Here is a 24,921-nt window from a genome sequence, read left to right as displayed (position 1 = left end):
ATATTCCATTGGGTGTGTGGCAAAATGCCTCGATAGCTCCACCTATACATTTTCAACGGAGTGCGCCTCGAGCTACGTTTTCACGTACATGTACAAAAATCGGTACACACATGTAACACACCACTACCTACAAAAAAAAGTCTCTTGGTACGAAATTCGAATTCCCAACAGGAAGTCAGTTATTTTTTAATTTTCTCTGCAAAATTTTGTGTCGTTTTTGCCATTTTCAGGGGTTGTACTTTAACGAACTCCTCCTAGAGATTTATTCAGATCAACACCAAACTTTGTCAGTGTATTCTAAAGGCCTTTACGATGTTAAATTGCGAAGATCTTGAGGTTTCGTTTAAGGGCGTGTCTGTGGCGGCCTTACAAATTTCGATGTTTCGCCATGAGAAAGGAAGTTGCTATAACTCAGACATACAATGTCCAATCTGCCCCAAACTTCACATGTTTGAGAAGACTCCTGACCTGAATATATCTACATGCCAATATTCAGATATCGCTATAGCGCCACCTGCTGGCAACAGGAAGTGACATGTTTTTACGCCGTAACAAACTACTCCTAGAAATTTTATGACATTTTATAATTTTTTTGGTCAGTCTAATCTAAAGGCCTTTGCGATGTTAAATTGTGAACATCTTGAGTTTTCATTAAAGGGTGTGGCCATGGCGCCGTGACAAAGTTTGATGTCTCGCCATGGGAATAGAAGTTGTTGTAACTCAGGCATAAGATGTCCGATCTTCCCCAAACTTCACATGTTCGAAAAGAGTCTTGGCCTGAACACATCTGAAGGCCATTATTCCACTATAATCATAGCGCCACCTACTGACAACAGAAAATGGCTTGTTTTACACTAACTTAAACATGCAATGTCCAATCTGCACCAAACTTCAAATATTTGATAAGAGTCATGATCTGAAGATATCTAAAGGCCAATGTTCAGTTATAATCATAGCGCCACCTGTTGGCAATAGGACACAACATGCTTTATACTAACTCAAACATTCCATGTTCAATCTGCACTAAATTTCATATGCTTGATAAAAGTGCTGGACTGAAGAAAATACATGACAAAATCCAGTTATAGTCATAGCGCCACCAGCTGGCAGCAGGAAGATTGGCACATATAAATGACTTTGACATATTCCTCTTATATTTACCACATTAAACGCATATTTCTCGCCGTTCGCTGTTTTTACAAAAGCCACCCCGGTGGTGGTGAGCCCGGTGCTTGCAGGGCCCGTTCATCGCTGCTTGCAGCTTTGTTTTTCTAAGGATTATTATTATTATTCTTCTTCTTCTTTTCCAAAATGAATCGCATTTTTTGAGGGCCTAACATGCTCGAAAAGTCCTGAAACTTTGCACACGCGTCAGACCTGGTGAAAATTTACGTCTGATATAGGTTTCAGAAGAGGGTGTGGCAAAATGGCTCGACAGCGCCACCTATCGTAAAAAAATCACAGCCCTCGAGCTGTGTTTCACGTACATGCACGAAAATTGGCACACACGTGTAAAGCATCAGTACCTACAAAAAAGACTCTTGGAGCAAAACCCGAAACCCAACAGGAAGTCGGTTATTTTGAATTTTATGAGCAAATTTTGCATCATTTTTTTCATTTGCATGCGGTTGTACTTTAACGAACTCCTCCTAGAGATTTATTCAGATCAAACACCAAACTTGGTATGCCTAATCTAAAGGCCTTTGCGATGTTAAATTGCGAAGATCTTGAGTTTTCGTTGAAGGGCGTGTCCATGGCGGCCTGACGAATTTCGATGATTCGCCATGAAAAAGAAAGTTGCTATAACTCAGACATACAATGTCCAATCTGCCCCAAACTTCACATGTTTGATAATACTCCTGACCTGAACAGATCGACATGCCCATATTCAGTTTATAGTCATAGCGCCACCTATTGGCAACAGGAAGTGACATATTTTTTTACGCTGTGACGAACTACTCCAAGAAATTTTATGACAACAAATAGTTTTTTCAGTCAGTCTAAGCTAAAGGCCTGTGTGATTTTAAATTGTGAAGATCTTGAGTTTTCGTTAAAGGGCGTGTCCATGGCGCCGTGACAAAGTTTGATGTCTCGCCATGGGAATAGAAGTTGTTGTAACTCAGGCATAAGATGTCCGATCTTGCCCAAACTTCTCATGTTTGATAAGAGTCCTGGCCTGAACACATCTGAATGGCCAATATTCCATCGGGTGTGGCAAAATGCCTCGATAACGCCACCTATACGTTTTCAACGGAGTGCGCCTCGAGCTACGTTTCACGTACATGTACAAAAACCGGTACACACATGTAACACACCAATACCTACAAAAAAGTCTCTTGGTACGAAATTCGAATCCCAACAGGAAGTCGGTTATTTTGAATTTTCTCTGCAAAAATTTGTGTCGTTTTTGCCATTTTCAGGGGTTGTACTTTAACGAACTCCTCCTAGAGATTTATTCAGATCAACACCAAACTTGGTCAGTGTAATCTAAAGGCCTTTGCGATCTTAAATTGCGAAGATCTTGAGGTTTCGTTGAAGGGCGTGTCTGTGGCGGCCCTACAAATTTCGATGTTTCGCCATGAGAAAGGAAGTTGCTATAACTCAGACATACAATGTCCAATCTGCCTCCAAAATTCACATGTTTGAGAAGACTCCTGACCTGAACATATCTACATGCCCATATTCAGTTATCGTCATAACGCCACCTGCTAGCAACAGGAAGTGACATGTTTTACGCTGTAACGAGCTACTCCTAGAAATTTTATGACACTTTATAATTTTTTTTGGTCAGTCTAATCTAAAGGCCTTTGTGATGTTAAATTGTGAACATCTTGAGTCTTCATTAAAGGGTGTGGCCATGGCGCCGTGACAAAGTTTGATGTCTCGCCATGGGAATAGAAGTTGTTGTAACTCAGGCATAAGATGTCCGATCTTCCCCAAACTTCACATGTTGGAAAAGAGTCTTGGCCTGAACACATCTGAAGGTCATTATTCCACTATAATCATAGCGCCCACCTGCTGACAACAGAAAATGACTTGTTTTACACTAACTTAAACATGCAATGTCCAATCTGCACCAAACTTCAAATATTTGGAAAGAGTCATGGCCTGAAGATATCTAAAGGCCAATATTCAGTTATAATCATAGCGCCACCTGTTGGCAATAGGACCCAACATGCTTTATACTAACTCAAACATTCCATGTTCAATCTGCACTAAATTTCATATGCTTGATAAAAGTGCTGGACTGAAGAAATCTACATGACAAAATCCAGTTATAGTCATAGCGCCACCAGCTGGCAGCAGGAAGATTGGCACATATAAATGACTTTGACATATTCCTCTTATATTTACCACATTAAACGCATATTTCTCGCCGTTCGCTGTTTTACAAAAGCCACCCGGTGGTGGTGAGCCCGGGTGCGAGGGCCCATTCATCGCTGCTTGCAGCTTTAATTAGGGCCCGAGCACCGATGGTGTGAGGACCCTCTTGGAATTGCTTCGTTCGTTTATTTATTATTATTCTCTTATTATTCTTCTCCAAAATGAATCGCATTTTTGAGGGCCTAAACATGCTCGAAAAGTCCTGAAACTTTGCACACACCTCGTCAGAACTGGTGAAAATTTACGTCTGATATGGGTTTCAGAAGAGGGTGTGGCAAAAATGGCTCGACAGCGCCACCTATACACGTTCAAAAATCAACAGCCCTCGAGCTGTGTTTCACGTACATGCACGAAAATTGGCACACATATGTAAAGCATCAATACCTACAAAAAAGACTCTTGGAGCAAAATCCGAAACCCAACAGGAAGTCGGTTATTTTCAATTTTATGAGCAAATTTTGTGTATCATTTTTGTCATTTTGCATGCCTTGTATTTTAACGAACTCCTCCTAGAGATTTATTCAGATCAACACCAAATTTGGTATGCCTAATCTAAAGGCCTTTGCGATGTTAAATTGCGAAGATCTTGAGTTTTCGTTAAAGGCGTGTCCGTGGCGGCCTGACGAATTTCGATGATTCGCCACGAAAAATGAAGTTGCTATAACTCAGACATACAATGTCCAATCTGCCCCAAACTTCACATGTTTGATAAGACTCCTAACCTGAACAGACTGACATGCCCATATTCAGTTATAGTCATAGCGCCACCTACTGGCAACAGGAAGTGACATATTTTACGCTGTAACAAACTACTCCAAGAAATTTAATGACATCAATTTTTTTTTTCAGTCACTCTATTCTAAAGGCCTGTGCGATGTTAAATTGTGAAGATCTTGAGTTTTCGTTAAAGGGTGTGTCCATGGCGCCGTCACAAAGTTCGATGTCTCGCCATGGGAATAAAAGTTATTGTAACTCAGGCATAAAATGTCCGATCTTGCCCAAACTTCACATGTTTGATAAGAGTCCTGGCCTGAACACATTTGAAGGCCAATATTCCATTGGATGTGGCAAAATGCCTCGATAGCGCCACCTATACATTTTCAACGGAGTGCGCCTCGAGCTACGTTTCACGTAAATGTACAAAAAACGGTACACACATGTAACACACCAATACCTACAAAAAAGTCTCTTGGTACGACATTCGAATCCCAACAGGAAGTCAGTTATTTTGAATTTTCTCTGCAAAATTTGGGTCGTTTTTGCCATTTTCAGGGGTTGTACTTTAACGAACTCCTCCTAGAGATTGAGTCAGATCAACACCAAACTTTGCCAGTGTAATCTAAAGGCCTTTGTGATGTTAAATTGCGAAGATCTTGAGGTTTCGTTGAAGGGCGTGTCTCTGGCGGCCTTACAAATTTCGATGTTTCGCCATGAGAAAGGAAGCTATGCTATAACTCAGACATACAATGTCCAATCTGCCCCAAACTTCACATGTTTGATAAGACTCCTGACCTGAAACCATCTACATGCCCATATTCAGTTATAACCATAGCGCCACCTGCTGGCAACAGGAAGTGACATGTTTACCGCTGTAACAAACTACTCCTAGAAATTTTATGACACTTTATAATTTTTTTTGATCAGTCTAATCTAAAGGCCTTTGCGATGTTTAAATTGTGAACATCTTGAGTTTTTCATTAAAGGGTGTGTCCATGGCCTGACATATTCCTCTTATATTTACCACATTAAATGCATATTCTCAACGGAGTTAGCTGTTTTACTAAAGAGCCCACCCAATGGCGTCTTAGCACCACCTGCTGCAACAGAGCCCGGGTGCGCGAGGGTGGCCCCAGTTCATCGCTGCTTGCAGCTTTAAATTATTTTTCTTCTTCTTCTTCTCCAAAATGAATCGCATTTTTGAGGGGCGTCAAACATGCTCAAAAAGTCATGAAACTTTGCACACGCGTCAAAACTGGGTGAAAATTTACGTCTGATATAGGTTTCAGAAGAGGGGTGTGGCAAAATGGCTCAACAGCGCCACCTATTCTAAAAAAATCAGCAGCCCTCGAGCTGTGTTTCATGTACATGCATGAAAATTGGCACACATATGTAAAGCATCAGTACCTACAAAAAAGACTCTTGGAGCAATATCCGAAACCCCAACTGGAAGTCGGTTATTTTTAATTTTATGAGCAAATTTTGTGTCATTTTTTGTCATTTGCACATTCTTGTATTTTAACGAACTCCTCCTAGAGATTTATTCAGATCAACACCAAATTTGGTATGCCTAATCTAAAGGCCTTTGCGATGTTAAATTGCGAAGATCTTGAGTTTTCGTTGAAGGGCGTGTCCGTGGCGGCCTGACGAATTTCGATATTTCGCCATGAAAAAATGAAGTTGCTATAACTCGGACATACAATTTCTAATCTGCCCCAAACTTCACATGTTTGATAAGACTCCTGACCTGATCAGATTGACATGCCCATATTCAGTTATAGTCATAGCGCCACCTAACTGGCAACAGGAAGTCACATACTTTACGCTGTAACAAACTACTCTGAGAAATTTTATGACATCAACTTTTTTTTTCAGTCAGTCTTATCTAAAGGCCTGGGCGATGTTAAATTGTGAAGATCTTGAGTTTTCGTTAAAGGGCGTGTCCATAACGCAGTGACAAAGTTCGATGTCTCGCCATGGGAATAAAAGTTATTGTAACTCAGGCATAAAATGTCCGATCTTGCCCAAACTTCAAATGTTTGATAATAGTCCTGGCCTGAACACATCTGAAGGCCAATATTCCATCGGGTGTGGCAAAATGCCTCGATAGCACCACCTATACACTTTTAACGGAGTGCGCCTCGAGCTACGTTTCACGTACATGTACAAAAATCGGTACACACATGTAACACACCAATGCCTACAAAAAAGTCTCTTGGTACGAAATTCGAATCACAACAGGAAGTCAGTTATTTTGAATTTTCTCTGCAAAATTTGTGTCGTTTTTGCCATTTTCAGGGGTTGTACTTTAACGAACTCCTCCTAGAGATTTATTCAGATCAACACCAAATTTTGTCAGTGTAATCTAAAGGCCTTTACAATGTTAAATTGCGAAGATCTTGAGGTTTCGTTGAAGGGCGTGTCTGTGGCGGCCTGACAAATTTCGATGTTTCGCCATGAGAAAGGAAGGTGCTATAACTCAGACATACAATGTCCAATCTGCCTCAAACTTCACATGTTTGATAAGACTCCTGACCTGAATAGCCAGGGCCTATGGTTAATATAATAATTTAATAGTGTAATGATTTCTATAATAATTAATATAATAATTCACTAATTAAAAATAATTATTAATAAATTAATCTATGATAATCATGGGCTACTTTGGTCATGCAGGTTTGTTAACTCAAACTCTTGGCCACGAGAAAAATGTCATTCCCTCAACATAGAATCTCCATGACAACATAGAAATCCCACGACAAAACTAACCAAGCATGTCACCATAGTATTGTATAAAATGCTATACAAGTAGAATTTGACTTGATGTGTGCAAACCAAAATTTAAACATGTGACAGTATTTTGACACTTACCCAAAGAAAACATCTTCTTTTAGAATGGAGTCCCATTTACTAATGGGACTCCCTTTAAAAGCGTGGGTAAAAAACTTCTTAACCGTCTCCACCCTCTGTCTCGCATTTTGTAATCTTTTTGTTGAGGGGACCTGGTCCACGTAGAAAAATTTTCATAAGAGTTCAAGAATGTGTCTAAAAGACAAAGGACATAAATGTGACCATCTTCAACAGAAAAACCAAGGATTGTATGATTTGATTGAGAGAAGTGTTTCTTTAGGCAAAGTTTTTCAGAGTGAGGAGACCTATCACATATGAATTTGATATATAAGTGAAACACTGTCATATATAGACATTTTCTTTACACTGGGTGGTACTTTAAAATTAAAAAAATATTGGCTTTCAAATCTTTTTAAAAATAGTTATAGCACAACCTGTTGTTCGATCATCATGTAAATTGGGCATGCTTCTCAGTTTAGAATCATGTGTTTATCACTTTACGGTTAGGGTTGTCATAATGTATTAGTTTCTATGATGAATCACGATTTGGATGTGGATGATTCTGAATCAAACGCAGTTATAGTCATCCATTATGAGAAGAAGTTGGCGAAGCCTAGGGAAGCGTTGGAGTGGGTGCTTGACTGTTTGGGGGGTAGTGGCCAATCTAGGATCACCTTGACCTTCCCCCTGGTCCATCTTGACTTTTGTCAATTCTGACCACATATTCCAGGACGTGGACAGAGGTACTGGTGAAAACACACACTTCTCTAACTTCAAGGCGCTGAGGGCTCAAAAATGAGTCAGCACGTGCCACAGGCTGATCGGGTTCCATGCTAATTACCTACTGATGCGGGAGTACCTGCTACCAGGAGCCTATTACGAAGCATATGATTGCATAAATGAGCAAACTTTTAAAGAACTGGAACTTAATTTCTGTTTTGCAAATCCTTTGCTTTTTCTTTTTTTTGATTTGATTGATGATCTTAGGAAAATATTTTAGAATATTTGAGATACTGGCTTATTTTTGACTTTCATGAGCAGTAAGTTCTAAACCATCAAACTTAAAACAAAAAAAAACCTTTGGAAATATTTTACTTTAAGTTTAATGAATTCTAGAGTATATGAAAAGTTTCACTTTTTTAATGATCTTCTAATTTTTGTGAGCTGCACTGTGTGTACACTCATGATGAAATGATGGAGGAACTTTCACACCCCCGTGAAACTCATTCATGAACTCTTTGGAAGATGGCGGAATGAGTTGGACCTGATACATGTGGCCTGGACCTGATATTCATAGTGGACAGTAGGATGAGATTGAACGTTCGTGTCTTCCATTTATCTACCCGCTCGCCCCCCGGATTCCGAATGAGCTTCTATGCGCTACGCAGGTCTCATGTTTAGGAAAATGCACGCTCTATGCCAACGTTCTATCCAAGGCTGTGACCAGGGGAAGCGAATAGGGCAGTTTCACTGCGTGCTGAGTGAGGGTACGGTAAGGTTTTTTTTTTTTTTTTCCATGCAGGGTCGTAAGCCACGTTCTTTTTACCACGAAGAAGAAGCTCAAATGCCACTGGGGAGGGGAAGATCGGATGAACTGTCCGTTTGAACGGCACTGGATGTACCTACTCCATGGCTTTGTGCACTCCGGGATGTACAGTGGATAGACACGACCCTTTGGGGAGATATAGCACCAGGCAGAAGGTCGATCGTGCTGTTACCATGGCCGATGGGGGAGGTAACCTGGTTGCTGCCTGCTTACTAAGATTTGGGTCTGGGAAACAACAGGTGTAGTCAGATGGGATATCGGGGTTCGATCTCTGGTTCAAGACTTTAGACGAGAGTTGGATTTACATTGGAATTGGGTTGTCAGGGTTCCAAGGAATAGGTAGGTTTGTTATTGCAAGGCTTGTGACAGGGTTCACTCCAGCGGAGAATCTTCCTGGTCTCCCACACTGACGATGTGTGGGTTAACCAGCGAGGGCATCCAGGCCAATCTAAGCAGAGTGGATCCCCCGAGCGATAGAGAACGAGCGGTTTCGGTGAGGGAGCAAGTGGGCAGTTGCTGGGATCTCCAGGGGTATTCAAGTTGGCCACATGCTGCCAAACTCGCGGGAGAGCGTCCCTGCTCGATAGATAGTGAGGAAGGGATGATCGTTCCAACCTGCTAGAGGCTGCCAGCATGTGCTAATTGAGCATGTAGTGCACTTGAAGACGTTTATTTGTATTCCGGCCCGGAACAACCTGGAAGAGAACACCACTAACTTTTGTTTGTTTGGGATGAAATAACTTCACTAATTTAAAGCTGCTTGTATAAAAATGGATTCGATAAAAGATTTTTTTCCACTTTTTTTTGCATGAAACTCGATTAATCCAACCTGGCCTGATCAGAAATAATAACTGTTTAAAAAAAATATCCAAGATTTTTACTCTTTCAATTGCCAAGTTCATAACCTGATTTCACTGGATTTGCAGGGGGGAACAAACCACCACACCCAATGACTGATTTTACAATATCTAAAGTGATTGTGGACTGTGATAAGTTTTGACCTGTTATCATAGTCCATGGGTACTATGTCAAAGATTTATGTAACGAACACTGGCTTGATCGATGCATTGTTAGGTTTTGTGGTTTTTTTTTTTTTTTTTTTTTTACAGCATCAGATTATGTTCTCTCCTCATTTCCTGTTCATGCTGGTATTTTTTGATTGCAAAGCCACAAAACCATCTTGATGGTTGGTGGTTCTTCAGGTTGGGAAGGTTTAATATTGTTAACTTTACCAGTGCTCATTTCTAAGGTGGGCACCATTTCCCCTTTATATAGGTCCGTGCAAACAAAAGTAGTTTTCTGGCTTGTATATGGAGTTATATGGAGTATAACTAGCCTAGAACAGAACAAGGGCCTGTGTGGTGCTTCTCATACAGGCTTGAGCTTAAGAGACCTTTGTTCATGCGTCTATTATGCACCTGCTGTCTTTAATGGTCGGTGAGAATAGTACGAAATAAACCAAAAACAAGTTCAGTGGATTTATACACTTGCATGCAATCCTGCTGGTCATTTGATGGTAAGAAGAGGAGCAAGCAACACGAGAGCTGCAGTGAAGTTTTTGCATTTTAGGTTCCTAATAAATTATAGAGTAGATTTTTTACAGAAAAAAAAATGGAAACGTGCATCACTGACGGGTTTTAAGGTTGTAAACTGGCGTTACCATCTAGAAGAAGACAAGTATTTCACACATAGTCCGTCCGTACTTCTCACCCATCAAAAGACAGCAGGTGCATGAATACACTTAATTTGTTTTTGTTTACTTTTTGTAGGTTCTGAGAGCTGAGTGTGCCATATATTTTGATTTCTCAGACGCATCAAGGTAAGCGTGCAAAGGTCTCTCCTACACTCACACTCACACACAAACACACACACACACACACACACACACACACACACACAAACAATAATATGCTGTTATACTCCATATAAGTCCATATACAAAGCCAGAGCTTCTTTTTTTTTTTTGCACGGCCTATCTAAAGGCCCCAAATGGTGCCACCTAGTGATAAACTAAAAATTAGAAATTTTACTTCCCAAAAGGGAAAACCACCAACAATCAAGAATGCATGATTATATGGTGTCATGGCTTTGCAATCAAAGAATGTCTATATAATGGAAGTCAATGGGGCAAAAACAGCAGCTACGAACAGTAAATGGAGGGAGAAAAAATTTAAAATCGGCTGATGCACACAAAAATAACAATGCATCAAAGCCAATGTTGTTGCTAATCTTTTACATGCCCAAGACTACTGTGATAAAAAGTAGTTAAAAAGATCCAGTCCACAATCACTTTTTATATATTGAAAACAAGTGTTTTTTCCCCCCAAATCAGTGACATCATTTATGAACTTGGCAATTAGAGAGTAACAAATCTGGTTTTCTTTTTATACATTTAGTTAGTTTTGATCAGGGACTGAGGATGATAATAATTTAAGCAGTTTTTTTTAATTAAATTAGTGATGAAATTTTTGGCGGCAGTAATTAGTAAAACCGGGAACCAGGAACACTTCCCATAACACCCCGAATGTGTACTTGCTACATCATTAGAAGAATGCATCTAGGCTAATATTAGTCTGTTTCTCTCTTTATTCGATGGTCACCATAGCCACATGATGCCAGTCTGTATCCAGATCGAGAGGGTCACTTCAGTCACCCGGATTCCGATGTATCCAGCACAGATGGTGGATACAGCACCACCTAGAAAGGACCTCTACAGCCCTGAAGGACAGGGAGACCAGGACAACTAGAGCCCCAGATACAGATCCCCAGTAAAAGACCACCGGGACAAGACAAACAGGAAACAGATGATTCTTCTGCACACATCTGACTTTGCTGCAGCTCGGAATTGAACTGCTTTCGTCTGTTTTTTTTTACCTTCTCCATTCTGTCACCGATGGAGTTTTGAAGCACCATCTTGGTTTGTAGGTAGTCTTCTGACAGTGGAAGACACAGGACACAAGGTTAGTAATTCTGTCAACAGATGGTTTATTGAGCAGATCGAGGGAAAGAGCAGAATGAGGAGCTGGAGAAACAGGTGAGTGCACGGTAAATAGCTGGGTTTGCAGGTTATGGCCGGTATAACAGAGTTCTTTGTCAAAACGGTGATGGGAAGCTGACAGTGACCACAGTAGACGAGGAATCTTGAACTCCCTGACACATCACTAGTATGTACGGTAATGTGTCTTATAGTTACCAATATATGGGTACTGTAACGGGACATGGGTGTTTGTAAATTACTTTTTGTCCCTACTGTAAGCACTATATATTTACCATTGTATCTACATTAGTCAGTACAGTAAAGTATCTAATTAGTTTACTATGTATGGGGACTAACTGTAAGTGAACATTCTTACACACACTTGGCTGTATGTTCAAAATAATTACCATTGATGTACAACTGTTAAGTACCGCAGTGTTTCTTATTTGTTAACATGTACATACACTTCAGGGTAAGTACCTTGAGTTACCACTCACTTGCCTGTAAGTACAGGATTATTTACCATTATACGTAAAAGGAAAGTAACATGTAGTGTAAAACAAAGTCCTACCAACGCATCTTTTTTATATGAGAATAATGACCCACACCCCCCATCTGAAATACTCACCAAATTGGTTTCTGTGAGGCTTTCTTTTTGTTTTTCTCAAATTTTTTGCGGACAACTTGACATGTCCCTTTGGGTTTCCAGAATCTTTATTCTGTGCCTCAAGACAGAAATCTGCTGATGCAGATCCTTATTTCTTGCTCTGCCCTTTGAAGTTTCTTTAACACACATCACGGGGAGCATTTTTTTCTCTCCTCACCCCCCTTTTGTGTCAATTGTGTCCTCCTCAGTTCCCTTTTCAGTGGCCTGCTCCCCCCCACTTGTGTCCACCTCTCTTCCAAGCTCTTCAAGCTTGGTCACAAGGGGGGGGTTTGCATTATTCTTTATTAATTTCTCAAGAAGTTTTGAGATATTTTTTCTCTTTGACCTGATTAATTCTTCTTGTAGATCAGATGCCTAAAAATAAAAAAGAAAGTATACAAATTTAGATAAAAGCAATTAAACGTGGTTGACAGTAAGTCTTGGCATCCACAACTCTGCACATTTTGTATGTATCTCAGTGTTTTCCCTAGGTTAACAGCGCTGGGGGGGAGCTGAGTGGTGAGGTGGATGTTTGGCGGTTGGGCGAGGCAGCAGGTGCAATACTTTTTGTCTGCTTTTGGTGGGAGTGTGCGCGCGGCATGTGTCTGTGCGCATTGGGCCGGAACTCAGAGAGCAGAGTAGAATTGTAAACGCACTAACATGTGGAAAAAGAATTTACATGCTGTAATATGAAAATAACATAAGACCATTTTAGTTTGTTTAATAAAAATCTAAGTAGAGACCTGTTCTGTAGGACACGTGATCTTGAATGACTTCTGTTGTGATCCCAACACTATACAGAAAAGTTAAAGGGGTCATATAATGCCCATTTTCCACAAGCTGATATGATTCTTTAGGGTCTTAATGAAAAGTCTGTAACACAGTTTGTTTAAAATTTCACAATGGTAGTGTAAAAAACAAATTTTTACCCTGTAAAAAACAGCTTTTTTCAAAACACTCTGGTTTGTGGAATTCTCCTTTAATGCTAATGAGCTCTGCTGACCCCGCCCCTCTCTTCTGATCTGCTCTCTCTGAGAGACTGTTTACTTTAGCCACAGTCATAGTGGAAACTTGCTAATTAGCAAATTATTATTTGCAATGATTCATTTAAATACATTATACTCACTGCTTCTGTAGGTGAGGCTGGATCATGAACGATTCGCGCGAACATAAATGCATTTTCAAATCCAAACGTAAGTTAATCCTCTGCGATTTCAGTCGCTCAGATGTCGGGACGCTGCTGTCAATCAAACAATCGTGGGAGGGGCCTCCGACTGTGTGACGTCACACGGTCAGACGGCTCGATTTGAGAAAAGGGAAAACATTTAACGAGATTACAAAAAAAACACTTGGTGGATTTTTATCATTATAGTTTGGTTGTGTACACACACTGCCAACACACATTTCAGTTCAAACAACATGTAAAAGTGCATGTAGCATTATATGACCCCTTTAAATTAGGGCTGCAACAAACGATTATTTTGATAATCGATTAATCTAACGATTATTAGAACGATTAATCGACTAATCGTCGATTATTTCACTGATAAATCAATAGAATTTGATTGATTATTCAGCTCTTGCAATTAGTTAAAATACTGTTATACATAAATAAATAAAAGACAGTCTAATCACTTCAGCTTTGGGAAATATTATTTAATTACAATTATTATACAGTTAATTTATACAAATAAATATATTTGACACACAAAATGAGATGACAGAAAAACCTTCTTATTTACCATTTAATTACTATATGAAAATTAAAGGTAAAATAAAGGTAAGTGATTAGATGTTTTATTTTTGGATAAACAATTTTATTCACAATATACACTACCAGTCAACCATTTTTGAACATTAACATTGTTTTTAAAGAAGTATCTTCTGCTCATCAAGCCTGCATGTATTTGATCCAAAGTACAGCAAAAACAGTAACATTTTGAAAATTTTTTACTATTTAAAATAACAGTTTTTTATTTGAATATATTTTAAAATGTAATTTATTTCCTGTGATTTCAAGGCTGAATTTTTTAGCATCATTACTCCAGTCACATGATCCTTCAGAAATCATTCTAATATACTGATTTGCTGCTCCAAAAAACATTATTATTATTATTATTATTATTATTATGTTGAAAACAGATGAATATAATTTTTTTTCAGGTTTCTTTGATGAATAGAAAGTTCAGAAGATCAGCATTTATCTGAAATATAAATCTTTTGTAACATTATTATGTTTTGTACATTTTGTAACATTGAATGATTTCTGAAGATCATGTGACACTAAAGACTGGAGAAAATTCAGCTTTGATCACAAGAATAAATTGCATTTTAAAATATATTCAAATAGAAAGCAGTTATTTTAAATCGTAAAAATATAAAAAAAAAACTTCAAAAACCTTTGACTGGTAGAGTAATCTCTCTTAAAATACCTTACTGGGTTATGATAATCAAAACAGTCCTGAGCTAGATTAAGCTTTGATCTCTGCAAACCAAACTATCACTTCATTCAAATATTTAATAATAATGTTTAAGAAGAGATACCGTAAAGCTGCTTGATTTAAGGTATTGCATAAAATACTATAGACGTGACGTGAATGCTTTACTGAGCTCGTGCAAACATCCACATCAGTGTAATAAGATGCATTTTTAACTGCTGCTTTCACACTGCTGTGATTTCTTTGTTGTCGTTGTTTATACGTTATTGAGAGGAAAGCGCGCGTCATATATTTTCATATCCAAACACCATTCGGTTTGGCTCGGGTTAGTGATGTGTCGTTCTTGGACGATTCGTTCATTTTGAACGAATCTTTAATGTGACTCGGGAAGAACGAGTAGTCTCGGGGAGTGATTCATTCAGTCACGCATGCGCAATATTCTATAGGTTCTGTACTGCTAGTAGTAGTTCACCTGTTTCAGTCAATGCAGTCTTGAGCCGGAAAGAGAATTGGTTAGTTCATCTCATGAGTCTTTCGGGTTTTTGAGTCGTTCCTTAGTGACCAAACCCCCATACGCTAAACCAATGCAGTCTGAGCCGGAAAGAGAATTGATTAGTTCACCTTTGTGTGACCCAAGCACATTATATTTTTCAAGTAAATAACTTTAACTCTCCAGTTTTATTTCAGTTTGGGTTGCAACTGTTGAAGCTGAAGTTATCATAACCTTAATGTTTTAAACTAACATTAATAATTAAAATTCAAAATGTTATTTGCTTTTAATTTATGTCATTATGTCCTTTTTGAGCAATCTTCTTATACATATATTAGACCAATATGTCAAGTCTGCCTATGAAAAGCAATTATTATACCAGCAAACTCAAAATTAGAGTAAAAATGAACAAACTAGGCTATAAATACTTTGTATTGTAGGCTTGGATTATTATATTATTATATAGCCTAGTGTTTATTTACAGATAGACAGTCAAAAAGACAAATTAATCAATATTTTATTTATAACAGGATTTTATTTATTTATAAAATAATAACAAACCACAGATCCTCAAGAAACAGTAACAAAAACATAGTGACAGAAATGTCAGAAATAGCGTATGGGTCTGTCACGTGATAAAGGAACGACTCAAAAACCCGAAAAACTCATGAGATGAACTAATCAATTCTCTTTCCGGCTCATACTGCATTGGTTTAGCGTATGGGGGTGTCACGTGATTAAGGAACGACTCAAAAACCTGAAAGACTCATTAGATTAACTAATCAATTCTCTTTCCGGCTCATACTGCTTTGGTTTAGCGTATGGGGGTGTCACGTGATTAAGGAACGACTCAAACCCGAAGACTTGTCAGAGAAGGGGTGAGGTGAGCTAATCATAGACTGAAGACCCAGGTAAAGAATGAATTAATCTTTTCTGTATCTTATAGTATTATATTTTTGTATTGTTTGTAGTGTGATCAACATTTGCGTAAGTACTAGATGTGTTGGGGAGGTAGCACTTAATATTTTAATAACATTTTGCTAAAATGAACGAAATGAACGAAATGACTCGAAAAAAGATTTGTTCATTTTGCTGAACGAGACTCAAAAGTCCGAGTCGGTAAAATGATCCGAACTTCCCATCACTAGCTCGGGTGCATTTCTCTGAAGCAGCTGAGCGCTGTATCTTTTCTTCTCTTGAATTGCATCGAGGAGGACTGAATTACAGTCTTGCGCTACAGCGCCACACTGGTCAAACCGCATTATTGCAAGCTCTAAATTAGGTCAAAATAAATCAAACGACTACTCGACAACATGCGGGGCGGGGCGCAACACTGTATATCTTATTACTTCAGGAGTTTTCCTATTTGATCATAAGCACCCTGTGAAGTGGACTTCACAGGATATTCCACCTTGATGTTCCATTCAATGGGCATTAGAATGTCATGAGACGTGAATTTACATTGTATTTATTTTAAGGCTGTCAACCGATTACAATATTTAATCACGATTAATTGCACGACTGTTATGAGTTAACTCGCGATTAATCACAATTTAATCGCTCATTTTTATTTGTTGTAAATGTACCTTAAATTAATACTTTTCAAGTTTTTAATACTCCAATTGGCATGGGCTTGGACAAATATGGATGCTTTATGCAATATATGTTTATTATTAGTGAAACCCTAGTTAACAGAGCACTGACAAGACTGGACATGTTTCAAAGGTCTTAGATGTTTTCAAATAGCTTGTTCATGTCTATTAAGCCCCTTTCACACTGATCCTGAAATGTTGCCCAAAAATTGCAGGATCTCCTTCTGTGTGAACGCAAACATGTCCAGGATTGATTCCGGGATCAATCCCGGGTTGGGGACCTAGTAACAATGCTGGGTTCAGTCCCAGAATGAGCTCTGAGTGAAAAAAAGCCAGAACCAATGCCGTACAAGATGTGTCGTAGTGATGACACACGTTATCGTGCAACTCTTTTAGCAGGTGTTTTGAAGGCAGATTAACGTTCGCGAAAAAAAAATTTTGTTCAAACTGTAATGCAGCAGAGAGTTAGCTCCTCACTATCCGCTCTGAAGCTGAGATCGTTTGCCAGCTTAAGTGAAAGTTAACGTGCCTACCATTTCTACTCGTACATTACACACTACATCCTGATGTGACGTGTCATTACAGACCTTTAAGGGTTGTGTGTGAACGCACGCACATATTCCAGGAAATCATTGGCAGTGTGAAAGGGGCTAAACCTAGCGACCCAGGAACAATTGCCGTGTCACATTACCCGTGTATTTTCCTGAATCGCAGTGCGAAAGGGGCTTTACACACATGAAAAAAGAACATAGAAATGTTTCCCGTTACTTCTGTCTTTGCACTGAGCAATTGACAAGGCTGTTTACATTTTCACACTACAGAGCACCTCAATTCTCCTGAACATGCAAATTGTATATTTATTATTTATTATTCCATTTGTTTGCTTCTCTGTGCCCACATACTGTATTTTGATGCAGCTAAATTCTCAACAAACCGTTTTTTAGTAATATATTTTTTTCATTGATTTATGTTTTGTTGTCAGACAACGGGGTGAATATGAAATAGTGACTAGAATAGAATATGAATAGAGCAGTTATTAAACAGAGCTGCACGCATCCCGCGAAACAACATTCTAACCAGAGCTACTTCTCTAAGTTTATGTCTATGAGTAGGGAGCAGTGAACACCATGTAGGGATAATAGGCCTTCTGTCAATAAGAAAATACTGTTCATTTAATACATGGAGCTCTCTTCTAAGAAGTTGATGATCTGAACCAGGTGTGTTAAATAAGAGAGACATCCAAAATGTGCAGAATGGGTGGGGGGGTGCGAGGACTGAGACTGAGCACCACTGCTGTATGCTATACTAAAAAACAAAACCAGAAAAAAAAATCACACAAACAAAATAAACAAATAAAATAACCAAAAACAATACAATTAAACAAAAAAATATTAAAAAAAATCAAAAACAAATACAAAAAACATTTTCAACATGCATTTTTTTTATTCATTTTTTATTTTGACTTTTTATTTCATAAGTTACGAAGTAACAATAGAAAAATGACAATGACATTAAGCCTATACAACAGGATATAAATGTAAGAGTGCATAAAAAATGCTACGACTCTAAGTATGTTTAGACAATGGTTATTAATACTCGCAAATATATTTTAAAAGTGTATTTCTATTGATATTTAACTTGTGAAACAATAATAATTTGTTTGTCGGATATAAAATGTCCTTTTTACGATAGAATGCGTGGGTCTACGTCAATAAAATAGCCGTACTATATATAAATATATAGGTACATATAGTGATTTAAACATGCTCACAGATGTTTTGTTTTTATTCTTTGTATTTTATTGTTCAAATAATTGCACCATAGATTAATCTGCTGGCTTTCACTTTCCTGCTGAGTCTATTTTAACTGTTTTCCTCTAGGAGCCCTTGTACCAACATCAGATGTTAAACTACACTGATATTCTATGGTAAAACAAGCTCCTTCAATACTGATGATGTTATTTTACTTGAATCCATGGAAAGAACCAGCAAACACCTAAATATCAGGTATGGTTTCCCTTGTTGAACAGAATCTGTTTTCAGGAATGACTCAAAGTCTCTGTTGTTAGATCAGTGTGCTCAATAATGTGTTTTAACTACATTATGTGTTTTAATGATTCTGTCTTGTGAATAAAATACAAATAATTAAAAAAAGAAATTAATTTTCAATCTCCTCACATTCTTGTTTACCTGCTTCAGTCACAGTCACACTTACTGATGGGCCATTAGAGGAGGAGGGGCCTTTTGTCTCTCAGGTGTGAATCACTGAATATTAATGGCCATTGTCACTCCCACGTATACAGGCTTTCGATCAGAAAACATATCTTAAAAATTTTAAATCAATATATTGTTTTCTGTGGATGAGTATTCAGAATTATTCTCACATAATAGTGAAGTAAATATTCTAGCCTACAAGACTGATTATTTAAAAGTCTAATTCAGACCTATTTACTATGGGTTTTTTGGCCTTATTTCAGCTATTTTTCCCCAAAATGTACTAATCATGCATAATACTTTTTTTTTCTAAACAAAATGCAAGCATGTACATCCATATTTCTAACATATTATTGTAGCACAGTTTGTGCTGAAAAAAAAAAAAAAATGCATGTTGGTCAATAGCATAAGTAGCTTGAAAAGCACAAATGTCAGGGCATGTCAAAACATCTCAAGGGCCCCAAAATCACCTTAGACCCCAGAGGCTTAAGGAGAGGAGGGAACCTTGGAATTGATGGAATTACATCACAGACTAGCTGCAATTAACGAAAATCCATTGTAGCGATGGTGAACTTTAATCCATGCAAACGTTAGGCATAAATGTGTGGTATTCATTCATTCAAACTGCTCTAAAACCATGGTCCTGTTGCATGCGCAATAACATTTGGAATTTGAAATGTGCAGAGCTCACATTTATTTATTTGAATCACAGTGTTTTGAAGTTCAGTAATCACAAATTCAATGTGGTGTATTAACCTTTTTTTTAGTTAGCCAAATGTAAGACCTCTTAAAATAATTAAGACTTTTGATATGCCATTTGAGACTTTTTATAGCCTTAAATTTGATCTAACTAAATTTTATACTTTTTAAAGACCTGCAGAAACCCTGAATAAGAACTTTGCTTCAGAATAAATCACTGAAATGATCGAAGAGTCTGTCTTCAGTTCAAAAACAGCATCATTAAATCACAAGTTAAAAACAAATTAGTAAATAAATGTTAAACAATATTGGATAAGCCATAATCAAAAAACTAAAAAAAATTTGAGAGAGAACTTACACTGAGTTTATGAACAATCGCCAGATGACGATCCAGCCTTTTGCAAGACAATCCGCAGATGAAACATACCAGGTCCTCATTACTCTTGAATCTGAAACAAAATATTTGCGGCTTTAAATTAACTAAGCAAGTCAAACAAATCTCATACATATATTATATCAAAATATAAATAACTGTCAAGTACAATGATTACATTTACATGGACATCAATAATCTAATTATTTACCTTATTCTGAATAAGGTAAATAGTTATTGAGGTGTTTACATGATTTGCTTTTAGAATAATCCTTTCATTTTCCCATTTTACATGTTACAGTACATAAATCGATTAATGGTATGTGTCATTACGTCACCATGTGACTCCATCTGACTTCCTCTCCAGAATTTCAAGTATAAACATATAGTTCATCTTCATGATGATGCCATATACAGCTTTGGGTGTTTTATTTTTAAATTTTATGAAAGCTTCAAGTGCAGTTAATCATTTGTACGTGACCTGTCTCCTCCCCGTCTTTCAGCACGCTCTTTAATCCACAGACCGTGGCGGAGCAGCACAAGTGGAGTCAAATAGAAACAGAAGACACAGGATGTGTTTATCAATAGATTGTTAGAATATATGCATCTGTGCAGTTCTTTGTCATAAATACAGTTTACAAAAGGTCACTAGGGAGCAATCGATTTCCCATCTACTGTAAAGTTTTCGCTGCGTTCACTGCTCATTACACCTGTAATGGGGTTGAGGCAGAAGCCGAAGTAGAATCCATATGCAGGGTTTATTAAACAGTTCCACAAATCCAAACTCAGTGTCAGCAAAGGCAAGCAGTGAAGTCATAAACAAGGAGACAGTCCGAACAGGCAAAAGTGCAATGCAAAAGAGTAGAACAGAAAACTGGTCATACACAGGAGAACTAGACAGTGAAACAGACGCTTGGTAAGGCAGGGTAAACTGGCAATACTTCAGAAAGATGCAATGTGGTGGCCAAGTTAATATGGCCACCAAAAAGGAAGTAGCTGCAGAAGAAGTGCTCACAGTCAAAACTCACGCGAGAGCTCACTCTGTGGCATGGTGTTACAACACCACAGCTGTTTCCTCTAGCGAAAATCTAGCCCTTAACACATATGAACGCATACTTTATACTTATTTAAATTTACTTAAATTTACTTAATTTAAATATACTTAATTTAATTACACTTACTTAATACATACACTACCGTGCAAAAGTCTTAGGCACGTTAGAATTTTCACTCAAAGAATGGCATTGTAAAGAGACGTCACTCAAAGTGGGATCCATAAGCAGGCTTTATTAGCAATAATCAGGGTCTTACAGGCAGTGGTCAGGATCAGCAAACACAACAGCGTGGAACAGGCAGAATCGTGGTTTTTAAACAGGCAGAGTATCAGGGTATCAAGCAGTGTATCAAAGTCCAATAATCAATAGCAATAGTCAGAAGGCAGGCAGCAACAATCAAAGACGGGGAACAGACAATATCAGCAACAGGTAATCAAACAGGATTTGAATGCTCAGAAATGCACACCATAGTAAATACAAGACCTTGTGATGAACACAAGGAAACTGGCAGCTTTATACTGAAGTCCAATAAGCTACAGCTGTAGCATAATCAGAGTCCAAGGACGGGGCTTGTGGGAAATGTAGTCTGAGTCAGTGTAAGTGAGTGAATGGATGTGTGTGCTATTCGGGTGATGGAGCCCATTGCTGGCCAGAGGAGGGAATCACGGGGTTTGTCTGACAGGCATTCTGCCAGCTATTTATATATTTCCCTGTAGTGTGTGAGTAGGAAATATCAGTTTACATTTCCAAACATTCATTTTGCCATTAATTTGAATAATAATCTAGTGAGATTTTTGAATACACAAGCAGTCTGAAAACAGCTGGTGCTCCACACAGAGATCTGATCTCACCATCATTGAATCTGTCTGTGATTACATGAAGAAACAGATGAAACTGAGACAAACTAAATTTTATGAATCTTAAAACACATATGAGTATTAATGATAGTTTTGCCTAAAATAACCTTAAAATGGTTTTAATTACTCATCCCTGCCATTGGTCTGAAGCTTTCTTCTGTAGTGCTTGGCCCAGTAATTGCTGCTTGCAGCTATATTTCTTCTTCTTCTTCAGTCTGAAGCAAGGAAACCAACAAACTCATTCACAGAACAGCTTTCAACATTAACACCATTAAAACAATTATTGACAATTTCAATTCGGAAAAGAGATTGCCAAATTTGGGGCAGGTAATCCAGATTGATGGTCAAAGAGATGCACAGCATGACCATCACATGTAAATCCATGATAGTAATCACGATCACAAGCTCTTTGGATTGACTTCCCCCACCTCGAAAGAAACCAGACTGAAATTCCTAAGGAGACCTGTTAACCTCTCGGGTCTTCACAGGACATATCCTTACTCCACAGAATGGCACAGAGAATGCCTTCCAATGCATATATGCACCAAAAAGAACTAAAAAAAAAAGACTTCTAAATGGATATCAGTCCATTGCTTAACTCCATATCATACATGTAACCCACACATTTGATTATAATGTTTCTAATCACTTATTGTGTATGTCTTTTTAAATAACTCTTGAATAGCTTAAGGGATCATATTCATGTTTAGTATGTGTGTTCGAATCTTCTTGCTTGAAACGTTTCTGACCATCAGTTTATTTGTCAAATGTATCATATTCTTGTTATAGGAATCATGTCCAAATTATACCCTGCAAGAGCGGGAAAATTCGGACCACGTGCTTGATAAGATAACATATGATTTATGAATGGGTGGGACAAACATTGCAAACACCCCCCCCTTGGGAGAAAAGACAATATCTAATTGGTCAAGACAACATTTGAGGTGTGGCCGAAAGGCCAGTTTAAATACTCAGGACACCATCAAATTTTTTTTTTGCTTTTAGCTTGCGTTTAGCTTTTGCTATCAGTCATGCCGGCTTTTTAGCCTTTGCTTTTAGCTTTTAGCGTTAGCTTTTAGTCATGCTTTGTCATCACTTTTAGCGTTCTTCGAGTGCCGTTCCAGCGTGCTTCGGCCTGCACGCCTGCTGCTACTTAGCCACGATGAGAAGAAACACCACCTAGTCTCGTCAAACTTTACTTCTATTCTTTTACTTTAGTTTCTTTTCTTTTCCGTTTGAGAGTTTCGTGTTCTGAGTTAAGTTTTGTAACGCCGTGTCTCCGAGTCTGACCTCACGTGCCCGTATGAAACTTCAACCAGCCCACAACTCCGCATCGTCAGCCAACGCCCAACCATTGGCTTCCCAAGACGTCACTTCAACGACTACTGAACTCCCAGCCAATCAGCAACCTCGGGAAACCCACTTTTCAGCGAAAACAAAGGGAACCCCGTTACACAGGCATCACAAGTAACGTACCTCCAGACTCTGATCTGTACTGGTGAATCTAATATAATTTTAACCTCATTGAGGAACTCAATGCGATGGTTAATTAAGTGATTAATGGTTGTACATGTCTATGCAATTTCATGTATTTATTGTAAACTTGGGATTTCACATTTTCATTCTCTTAAACTCATTCTTCCCTAACTTTCTATTTTCCTGCAACTTGTGTGAGTGCGTGTGCTTATATGTTAGATTAGATTATATGTCTTAGATTTATCTAATAAAGCCTTATTCATATTGAAAAAGAGAAGTAGCTTGTGTTTTGTGCTTACAAGTTTAATGTCTTAAACTGCCGATCTTGTTACTGTGCTAATTAATAGTGTTTTCACTATACTTTGGATATTAATATCCAGTGCAGATTTGATGTTAAACGGCTCGTTCAGTGAATTGCTGGCCGTCTCAGTGATCAGCCGTGAAACAGTGATTCTGTTCAAATTCCCTTTAAAATCTCAAATGATTCCCTTTAAGCTAAACTGACCTGTTTCCCTTACAGTGTCAATATGCCAAAGCATTGCAGAGATACAGCCTCGTGTCATTTTGGCATCATGCCTCAAATTCGTCACTGTGGTATGTGACAATGGTTTTGTCTATTGACACATTTACATTACATTTACATTTAATCATTTAGCAGACGCATTTATCCAAAGCGACTTACAAATGAGAAACAATAGAAGCAATCAAAGCAACAAGAGAACAACAGTATACAACTGCCATGACAAGTCTCAGTTATTCTAGTACAGAACACATAGCCAGGTTGTTGTTTTATGTTTTTTATTTAAGAATATGAAAGACGGTTTGACGAGCCAGGAGATGGCAACTTAGAGAACTTGCTCCAGACAATTTCCGACAAAGTTACCCACTACAACCCGAATATTTAGAATATTTAGAAATAAACTTAGTTTACAGTTTGATTTAAGACAGTGGTTCTTGAGAATGCCCAGAGGGAAAGATAAAAAGTCAATACAGATGGAGTTATTCGACGTCGAAGGAGCTAGACAAACTTCCTCGCCTAGCAACGTAATGGAGGACGATGATGACACGCAAACGCAACTCGGAGCGGGTAAAAAAAGAGACCGGGGACTTTGGCCTCATACTTAAAGAGCTGAGAGAGTTCGGAAAAGACAGCAGTCAGCAGCTGAATGCTATTCGGGAAGAAATTAATAAATCCAATACTAGGATTGAAGAGGCGGTGAGGAGGATTGACGTGACTGAAACACGGCTACAAGTGGCAGAAGATACCGTGCAGGAGCTGTTACACCTTCAGATACACCTAGACGCTAAACTGACTGATTTAGAGGGCTGCTCTAGACGAGAAAATATCAGAATTCACAGCGTTAAAGAGGGAACGGAGGAAAATTCCCATCGATGGTGATGTATGGTGATGTATGGTTATGGTGATCGATGGTCGCTGTTGGACAGTGTTATTCCTGCTTCCTGCTTGCCGTGCTGCTGTTTTGTGATCGTAGCTCCGTGTAGCTTTGTTTTTCTGTAGAATCTTTATATTACTATCACTCTCTGTTTGTTTAAAGTGATAAAATATAACTTAATTCCCACCATATTTCTGATATTATCTATCAATCT

At 38.3% G+C, this 24,921-nt stretch overlaps 1 protein-coding gene across 1 annotated transcript in view; it reads right to left on the bottom strand.

The window, feature by feature from the left end:
* The window catches only part of LOC109079132, a 51,427-nt gene extending 44,333 nt beyond the window's left edge, over nt 1-7,094 (bottom strand). The window contains exon 1 of the mRNA XM_042732084.1: nt 6,973-7,094. The gene's annotated coding sequence lies outside the window, so the exon portion shown is untranslated. The remainder of the gene's footprint in view (nt 1-6,972) is intronic.
* Nucleotides 7,095-24,921: the final 17,827 nt, after the last annotated feature.

This window comes from Cyprinus carpio, chromosome B10 (assembly GCF_018340385.1).
Source record: "Cyprinus carpio isolate SPL01 chromosome B10, ASM1834038v1, whole genome shotgun sequence".
Lineage (NCBI taxonomy): Eukaryota > Metazoa > Chordata > Actinopteri > Cypriniformes > Cyprinidae > Cyprinus > Cyprinus carpio.
This window is presented reverse-complemented; position numbering and strand designations above follow the sequence as displayed.